Source organism: Eutrema salsugineum, unplaced genomic scaffold (genome assembly GCF_000478725.1).
Source record: "Eutrema salsugineum unplaced genomic scaffold, Eutsalg1_0 scaffold_4, whole genome shotgun sequence".
NCBI lineage: Eukaryota > Viridiplantae > Streptophyta > Magnoliopsida > Brassicales > Brassicaceae > Eutrema > Eutrema salsugineum.
In genome coordinates, this window is record NW_006256686.1 from 1,741,985 (window position 1) to 1,751,886 (window position 9,902).

General features: G+C 44.2%; 1 non-coding gene across 1 annotated transcript; it reads left to right on the top strand.

Moving 5' to 3' along the window:
• Window positions 1-9,439: 9,439 nt before the first annotated feature.
• On the top strand, window positions 9,440-9,546 carry LOC112084933. Its single transcript, XR_002898586.1, has one exon. It is a non-coding gene; the product is annotated as a small nucleolar RNA R71 (small nucleolar RNA).
• The last annotated feature ends 356 nt before the right edge of the window (window positions 9,547-9,902 follow it).

Sequence of the window (9,902 nt, forward strand, 5' to 3'; positions counted from 1 at the left end):
GTTTGCACCCGGAGATTTTGGCCGATACACTTCACTCGCGGTACGTGTCTTGGTCGACAAAGTCCACCCGCGGTACGTGTCTTGGTCGACAAAGTCCACCCGCGGTACGTGAAAATGGTCGACAAAACCTTCCTAGCCAGCGAGAATGGCCGATAACCTCCATAGACCCAATTTTTGCCACTTTTCAAGTTTTGCTCACCATTCCACCTCTTGGATTCATCTTTTCAGCTCCAAATTCACCTGATAGACACTCAAAACATGCAAAGACTCATTGGGACCTAATGCATCTCCTAAGTTCTAAAAAAAACCCGAAGGACCTAAAATGAATGAAATAAAACATGATTTGGAATGATTTATGCAACCTAAATGATGCAAATTATGAACATATCATGTTTCTTGCACGCTTTGCAGCTGGCTCGCCTTCGCCTCCTTTGGTGTTCGCGGAAGATTTCTTGCTCGTTCCTCCATTTCGTGCCAAGGCCACAGCTTTTCCTTTGGTGTTCCTCTTCTGAGCATCTTTTCCGTGGGCTAGGGTGGTTGGTCTCTCGGTCATCTGCAAGAGAAATTCTCAAAGAAGAGATGAGAACCGAGTGCATCGCTAAGCTCAAGCGTCAAAAGAACAAGCAAGAACAGAGCTTTCTCTCAAACAGTGGTGGTTTAATGGTTTCTCAGGCTTAAAAAGGTCAACAAACAGTACGATTCAATCCTTTTTGGAAAAGAAATACAGACAGTTCAGCCGAGAAACTCATTTCACCATTAAAGCCGATTCAAAGCACAATTTCTCATGAATTTTAAAACCTCAAGAACAAACGATTTTCAGTGCAAGAACCAGTTTTTCATGTGTTGTCTATCCTGATGGAATTTCTAAAATTGTTCCCAAAGGTTTTAATAATCTAAAAGAATCGATTCCATATTTTACAAACAATAAAGCTTGCAAACAACAATGGAAAAAGATGAGTTCTTTAGAATGCAAATACATTTGGGAGCACCAGATTCGAGCTTAATGAGATGCTTATGCAGAATAGAAAACACCTTACGAGTCTAGAAAACTTGGAATCGTGCGAAACTAATGAGAAATGAGAGAGTTAAGAGCATGAGATGTAGAGAAAAGGGTGAAGAAGGCAAACTCTGCGTTTTGGCTCGGTATGGAGGCAGGTATGGGTTGGAGCGCGCTTTCCAGCTGGACTTTGGACTGTTGTGGGACTGGTTCCCCCTTCCTTTCAAACTCCAGCTGTTGACCGCGCCAAATTCTCCTTGACCGAGCGTTTGAAATCAAAATGCCGTGCAAAGCCTTTAAGACACCGCGGTATGGATAAGACGAGGGCCGTACGGTCTGGACTTATTTTTCTCGTGTTAGCACAAGCGGCCTCGACATGTTCCACCCCGAGGGCACCAAGCCGAGGGTTTTGAGCTCATGCTAACACGTAAATTCTCGTGGCCCTCAAGTCTTTTCCATTGACCGCACAAACCTTCTTCTTTGACTTAAGCGTTCCCAAGTGTTCATGTTTTCGTTCTTTTTCGTTACCAGGCACCTCGACATGCTCCACCCCGAGGGCATTATGCCGAGGGTGCTTGTTGGTGCTTGGGGGTTTTGGTGACTTGGCCCCAGTGTAAACAGGTCGCGGCCTCAAAACGAGGTTTTTTAACCGTTTCTTGTGAACATTGCCTCTCGGTATAATTATACCGACGTGTTTACACCGTGGGCTTCCCCCCCACACTTAGTCATTTCGCGAGCTCTCTTTTCACTACACGGCCCTTGATGTAAATAAGGCAAGGAGTTTAGCCGAGGTTCTCAGGCTTTCACTCGGTAAAAGGTGACCAAGGCATGATTATGCCGAGGGTCGATACCGAGGCTTAGAGTACTCCTGTTCTTAAAACATCAGGCCGTGTATTTACAAGCCTTCTTTGCTTTTCTTTTCTTCCAAGATCCGCTGTCTAACACCTGAAACACTTAACAACCCCTTCAATAAGCTTTAAATAAAAAGAAAACGAAGATTAAAATGAAGTATTTACAAGGATAAGCTTGGGATGTCTCCCAAGAGCACTTTGTTTAACGTCTCTAAGTTTGACTTTACTTACCTTTTCAGGCAGTTTTGGGTTCAAGAAGAGGAACTGAGGTAGCTCCCTCTCTTGTTTCTGATGCCAAGTAGTGCTTTACCCTCTGACCATTCACAACAAAGCTTTGTCCATATTTTCCTTTTAAAACAACGGCTCCATATGGCCTCACTTCAAGGACTGTATATGGACCGGACCACCTAGATCTTAGCTTTCCAGGGAATATCTTAAGTCTCGAGTTGAACAACAGAACTTGGTCCCCTTCTTTGAACTCTCTCTTGTGTATCTTCTTGTCATGGAGCGCCTTGGTCTTTCTTTGTAGATTTTAGAGCTCTCAAAAGTATCTAAACGGATTTCCTCAAGCTCATGAAGCTGTAGAACTCTCTTTTCCTGAGCTGTCTTGATATCAAAGTTCAAAAGCTTCACTGCCCACAAGGCTTTGTACTCCAATTCAACTGGTAAATGGCAACTTTTCCCATAGAGCAAGTTAAATGGTGAGGTTCCAATGGGGGGGGGGGGTTTGTATGCTGTCCTGTAAGCCCACAAAGCATCATCGAGCTTTTTGCTCCAATCTTTCCTAGATGAGCTCACGGTCCTCTCCAAAATAGCCTTGATCTGGCGGTTTGAGACCTCCACCTGACCGCTTGTTTGAGGATGATAAGGGCTAGCCACCTTGTGCTTCACTCCATGCTTTTTCAAAAGACTCTCAAGAGTCTTATTGATGAAATGGCTACCTCCATCACTGATAACTACCCTTGGAACTCCAAATCTCGCGAAAATGGTGCTCTTAAAGAGCTTTACCACAACTTTCGAATCATTGGTTGGAGATGCAACCGCTTCTACCCACTTGCTCACATAGTCCACAGCTACAAGTATATACTGATTTCCATATGAGCTTAGAAAGGGACCCATGAAATCAATGCCACAACAGTCGAAGACCTCGACTTAAAGAATCGGGTTCTTAGGCATTTCATTCCTCTTGGATATGTTATGTGCCGTTGACAAGCTTCACACCTTGAAACAACATTCTGAGCGTCTCTAAACATAGTCGGCCACCAAAAACAACTTTGTAAAACCTTGGCTACCGTCTTGAAAGCACCTAAGTGGCCACCGTACACTGAACCGTGGCATTCTTGTAGCACCGGGTAAATCTCTTCCTCAGCTAAGCACCGTCTATAGATATGGTCCTTGTTAAGCACGTATAAATACGACTCATCCCAATGATACCTCATCACATCTCTAAAGAACTTCTTCCTCTGATAGGAGTCTAGCTCTGGTGGCTCTAAACCGCATGACAAGTAGTTCACAAGATCCGCAAACCACAGTAGGTTCCTTTCCCTGATCGTGTTGGCTTCCTCCACTTCTAAATAGGTCTTGACAAGCATGAGATGTTCCTCGGGCAAGGCATTGTCTATTGGTACGTGTTCTTCAATTCTCAGCCTTGAGAGATGGTCGGCAGCTCCATTCTCAATACCTTTCTTATCAAGCACCTCCATATCAAACTCTTGAAGCAACAGAATCCATCTAAGAAGCCTCGGCTTTGCATCTTTCTTGGTCATGCGGTATCTCAAAGCTGCGTGATCTGTATAGACTATGACCTTTGATCCCACGAGATATCTCCTGAATTTATCAAACGCAAACACAATGGCCAGCATTTCTTTCTTGGTAGTCGCGTACTTCTCCTGAGCTGAGTCCAATGTGCGGCTTGCGTAATAGATCACATGGAGCTTCTTGTCTTTCTTTTTCCCCAAGACAGCTCCCACGACATAATCCGATGCATCTGTTATCACTTCGAAGGGTAATGACCAATCAGGGGCCTGGAAAATCGGTGCACTGATCAATGCCTCCTTGATCCTCTTGAAAGCTTCCTCACATTCCTCATCAAAGATAAACTCAACCTCTTTGCACAATAGCCTCGTCAAAGGTCGAGCTATTTTAGAGAAATCTTTGATGAATCTTCTGTAAAACCCTGCGTGACCAAGGAAGCTTCTTATTCCTTTCACCGAGTTCGGAGCTTGTAGGTTCACCATAACCTCGATTTTGGCTTTGTCCACCTCTATGCCTTTCTCTGATACCTTGTGACCCAAGACAATCCCTTCTTGAACCATGAAATGGCATTTCTCCCAGTTCAAGACGAGCATGTGCTCCTCACATCGCTTTAAAACCTGAGACAAGTTAGAAAGACAATTGGAGAAAGAGGAGCCGTAGACAGAAAAGTCGTCCATGAACACCTCCACTTTCTCTTCAATGAGGTTAGAGAAGATATGCATCATACACCTTTGAAAAGTAGCCGGTGCGTTACAAAGACCAAAAGGCATTCTTCTATAAGCATAAGTGCCATAAGGGCATGTAAATGTTGTTTTCTCTTGATCTCGGGGATCTATGGGGATTTGAAAGAAACCGAGTACCCATCAAGAAACCAAAAATAAGGATGATTAGCTAGCCTCTCAAGCATTTGATCAATGAATGGCAAAGGGAAATGATATTTTCAAGAAGCAGGATTCAGTTTTCTATAGTCTATGCACATGCGAAGACCGGTTATGGTTCTTTGGGCTATAAGCTCATCCTTTTCGTTTTTAACCACCGTCATCCCACCTTTCTTGGGAACAACGTGAACAGGAGATACCCACCTTGAGTCAGAGATTGGGTATATTATCCCTGCCTCAAGGAGTTTGAGTATCTCCTTCTTAACCACCTCTTTGAGGTTTGGGTTAAGACGTCGTTGATGCTCAATAGAAGACATGGCTTGGTCTTCTAGGTGTATCCTGTGGGTGTATATGTCAGGATAGATCCCTCTAATATCGGCCAAAGAATACCCTATGGCTCTCCTGAACTTTCTAAGCACGATAAGCAAATCACGCTCTTCATGCTCTAACAAGTTATCATTAATGATCACGGGATATGAAGAATTCAAGCCTAAGAAAGCGTACCTCAGCCCTGTTGGTAGAGGCTTGAGCTCAACAGGGGGTGCATCAGCCTCATTCCAATCAGCTTCGAAGCTGCATTGCCAAGGAACACCCTCCTCGGCCTTTTCTTTCTCGCGAGGTTTACCACTGGCCGCGGCATAAGCTGTTGCGGCCATGATATCCCGAGGTGTCTCCCCAACAGTCTTGGACTCCCGATGTCTAAAATATCGAGGCCACTCTTCCTGAGTTCCAAAAACCTCGTCTCAGCTCCAAGTTCTTTCGATTGGTCCAGAATATGCTTGTACACCTCGCTTTCCTCGTTCAAGTACCCGTGCTCGCTTTGTTCCCGAGTTAAGACCATTTGTAACGGGTCTTCTGCGTTTAACTCCTCTAGAAGCTCATCAGCTAGCTCCTCCATGGTTTCCACATAGAAAACCTGACCTCCAATGGTCGGTTTCTTCATCATTTCCTTCACGTCGAACTTCATAGTCTCGGCACCGAAGTGCAGCTCGATCATGCCTCCTCTCACGTCGATGATCGCTCCTGCTGTGGCTAAGAACGGTCTTCCCAAGATGATGGGATCAAGAGGCTCCTCATCCATCTCAAGAACTATGAAGTCAGTGGGGATCTCTATTTCACCAATTCTCAAAGGCAGATCTTCAAGCAAACCCACCGGTAATCTCACCGATCTATCAGCTAATACTAGGGAGATCTTGGCCGGCTTATAGCTTTTAAACCCCAATCTTTTGGCCACCGTGTAAGGCATTAATCTCACAGAAGCTCCTAGATCACACAAGCAACTTGAGAACTTCAAGTAACCTATGGCACACGGCAAAGTAAAGCTTCCCGGATCGGATAGCTTTCTTGGAATTGAATTCCTTTAAATGATAGCGCTGCACTCGTGACTCAATATCACCATACCCTGGAGCTCCTTTGTTTTGTTGAGAATGGTATCCTTTAGAAACTTTCCAAGCTGTGGTATAGCTAAGAAAGCGTCTATGATAGGCAAGGTCATTTGCGTGTTCTCCAAGTGTTTCTCAAAGACCGCCTTGGCTCTATCTATGATTTGTTTCTTGAAACGCCCTAGGAATGGTATCTTGGGCTGATAAGGTGGTGGTGGAATATAGGGCTTTTCAAGCTCCACCTCTTTACCTTTGTCTTTGATCGGTTCTTTCTCCACAATCTCTTCTTCTTGCGCATCATTTGAGGCTGCCTCCCCACCAATTTGCTCATTGTCTTCAATGAGCTTTGATTGAGGTGTTGGAGCTTGTAATTCTTTTCCACTTCGCAATGTGATGGCGTTCACATACTCCTTGGGGTTAGGCTCCGGTTTGCCTGGTAAAGCCGGACCTCTTGATGATGTAGAAGCTTGATTCTGCTTAAGCTCTTGGATATCCTGTTGCATTGTGGCGTGCTGGATCTCAACTCGTTGCTGACCTTGTAACAGCTGCTGTAGAAGCCCACAGACGTCAGGCCCCATCTGATTTTTGGCCGTTCCCTGGTTCTGTTGCTGATTACCCATCGGCTGCAGATTGAATCCTGGTGGGAACTTGTGCTGGTGCGGTTGGTTACTGAAGGTGTTGCTCTGAGCCGGTTGATTCTGCTGACTGTAGCTCTGTTGTTGCCCACTGAATTGTTGCTTAGGCTGAAAGCTATTCTGAAAAGGATATTTAGGAGCATAGTTTTGTTGGTGTTGTTGAGCAGGGTATACTTGGTCTTAAGGATTAGTGATAACTAAGAGTTTTCAAGGCTCTTTATAGAGGTTATCAATCCTCAGTCTTGTAGTACAAGGGGTTTATCAATCCAAGAATGTGGTGATAGACACTAAGCTATGTAATCAGGTTCTTAATTCAAGCAAACAAGAGTGGTTTTGATTATCTAAAGACAACTACAAACTTAAACAGGATTAAAGACTAATTAAATGATTAAACAAGAACTAAACAAATGACAAATGATGAGAATGTATGTATGATGATGAGAAAGGTCTTAGACATGATAGTGGATTAGGGTGCCTTCAGTGATAAACTAATGAGCTAATGAATCATATGATCAAGCAAACCATTCAACATAAACATCTTTAATTAAGTTAATCCTCTCATGAAGGTATTAACTCCTATGCTAAAACAGTTTCTAACCCAATCATCATCAGTGAAACATGAGTTAACAAGCATTAAGAATCAGTTTAATCTGTCATTTAAGCATATAGACAATCATTCCCATGATGAATAACACTTAAGCCTCTAACAACCTTGGTTCAGGCATTTCATCAAACACTTTTGGTGCATGAAATGCCCAAAATCTAGACCACATATGATTTGTATGGATCTAGCATAGAGAACAAGTTGTAGAGAAATGAATATGCATGATCTAACCCCTAAGCTCACTAATCTACCACTTAAGCACCCTAATCTACATATCTAAGACCTTAATATGAGATTACTCACTAATCATGATAAACACACTAGATCCTTTGCAAGATGTGTTGTTAATCATGATTAGAAGTGTGATTTGATGATAAGAAATGATAAAACAAGATGAAAAAGACTCTTCAAATCGATATTAAGCTCAAAAGTAAAGTGTAACAAGTGGTCTTTCACAAAAAGGGAAAAGAGACTAAAAATGGATCAAAAGTCCTCTCTAAATTAGGTCTAAAATCCTTATATAGTTGTCTTGGGCGAACCAGGTCAACCCGGAACAAACCGGGTACTGACCAAGTCTTGGTGGGTGAAGATGGGTTTGCCCTGGTCAAGTGTGTTCTTGGTGTGGCCGTGGCAACTTGACCGTGTCAAAGCTTTTGTTCTTGGTTGCATTTTGATGGCACGGTCTAACAAGTCTCGTCCAAAACCCGTGGCAAGTGGTCGTGTCAAACCCCGAAGGTGTGTAAAAGTTGCCACGGTCAACTCCCAGACCGTGGCATTCAGATCGTGTCAAAACCCGAATGCTCGTAAAGTCCTTCCCAGCCAAGTGTTTGTTTGCCACGGTCAAGTCCCAGACCGTGGCATTCAAACCGTGTCAAAACCCGAATGCTTGTAAAGTTCCTCCCAGCCAATTGTCTGTTTGCCACGGTCAAGTGTAGACCGTGGCATGAAGATCGTGTCAATCGTCGAAGATTTGAAAAAGTTGCCACGGCCAAGTGTGGACCGTGGCATTCCATCGCGGCATGTTTAACTTAGTCATTCAGGGCTGTCTGGACCACTTCGCATTCCGGAGAGTGTAACTTCTGAGATACTTGTCAGAATTGAGTGATTCTGGTTGCAGAGGACAGAGGACTCATATATCTCCAACTTTGGTGAAGGAAGCTTCGGTGCTTGGGAAGTGGAAGGCTTCCTGGAGGGCTCATCTTTGCAGTGCATTTACACGATCAGAGCGAGACGTCTATACATGTGTCCATTACGGAGACCGTATCTACCTGCTCATAGCTCTGAATTGAATGATCTCGGATGTTCTAGAAAGAAGACTCAGATGTCTCGGATTCTCATGAAGGCTCCGGAAACTGAATCGGCCTGGAAGTGCACCGTCCTTCGCATTCTTCAGAGCTCATCGGCTTGGTCCAAAACAGCAGCGAGACAGGGGTTTCTTCCGACGAGCTTAACTCTCTGCTCACGCGTCCGAATTCCATGATTCCACTTGCTATGGAACCGTGATCCAATCCTCTCCAATTTTTATGAAGCAGCTGCCAACTGAATCGGACCGGAAGGTTCCCCGGACAGGCGATTTCGGAAACGTGTCTGCACCCAGAGATTTTGGCCGATACAATCCACTCGCGGTACACGTTTTGGCCGAGAAAAACCTTTCTGGTGCGCGAGAATGGCCGATAACCTCCAAAGACCCAATTTCACCGTTTTTCAAGCCTTGATCACCATTCCACCTCCTGGATTCATCTTTTCAGCTCCAAATACACCTGATAAACACTCAAAACATGCAATGACTCATTGGGACCTAATGCATCTCCTAAGTTCTAAAACAAACCCTAAGGACTTAAAATGCATGGAATAAAACATGATTAGGAATGAATTATGCAACCTAAATGATGCAAATTATGAACATATCAACTAGCTACATTTGGATTTCTGTATGAGAGGTTTGGATTGTTCCCGAAGTTGTTAAACCGCTGATACCTTTGTTGATTCCCTATGTAGTTTATCTCTTCTTGAGTTAGACCATCTTCATTGACATTAACAAAGCTCGGTCCTTGCTCATCGAACTCGCCTACAAAGTGTATTGGCTTTTCTGTAGCCATGAGGACCTTGTCAAGCTTGCTCTGTAGCTCTCTTATATTCTTTTCCATTCGCTGTTCTTTACTAGATCCCTCTAATCGGTTAACCCTGTCAAAATCTTCTCCATAAGTATCATTGGATGGCCAGGTTCTCCACTAGCTCCATTGCCGCGTTTATCTCTTTCCCAAGAAAATTTCCGTTTGAGGCTGTATCTTGGGGAGAGCACCTCGGTATAAAGTACTCAGGAGGGAGGCCTCCGAGAAGCCGTGGTGTGGGAATTGGTTGGTATAGCTCCTGAACCGTTCCCAAGCTTCACTAAAGCTCTCATTGTTATGTTGTGCGAATCTAGAGATCTGATTCCTCAGCTTGGCCGTGCGTGAGGTGGAGAAGAACTTGGACAAGAACGCTAGCTTGCATTGCTTCCACGTTTGTATAGAACCCCTCGGGAGGTTCTATTCCCATTGGTGAGCTTTATCACCGAGGCTGAATGGGAACAGGCGTCACTTGAAACTATCTTCTGATACCCCGTTTATCTTTGTCAGGTCGCAAACTCGATCAAATTGATCTAGATGCTCTAGAGGATCCTCTCCGGGTAGGCCGTGAAACTTGGTGTTCTGCACCATATTGAGCAGTAAAGCTTTAACTTCAAAGTTGTTTTGCACAGGTGGTGCCTGTATCCCGGCTCTATATTGGTGCGCGTTTGCGCGGTCATTTTCTCCAACAA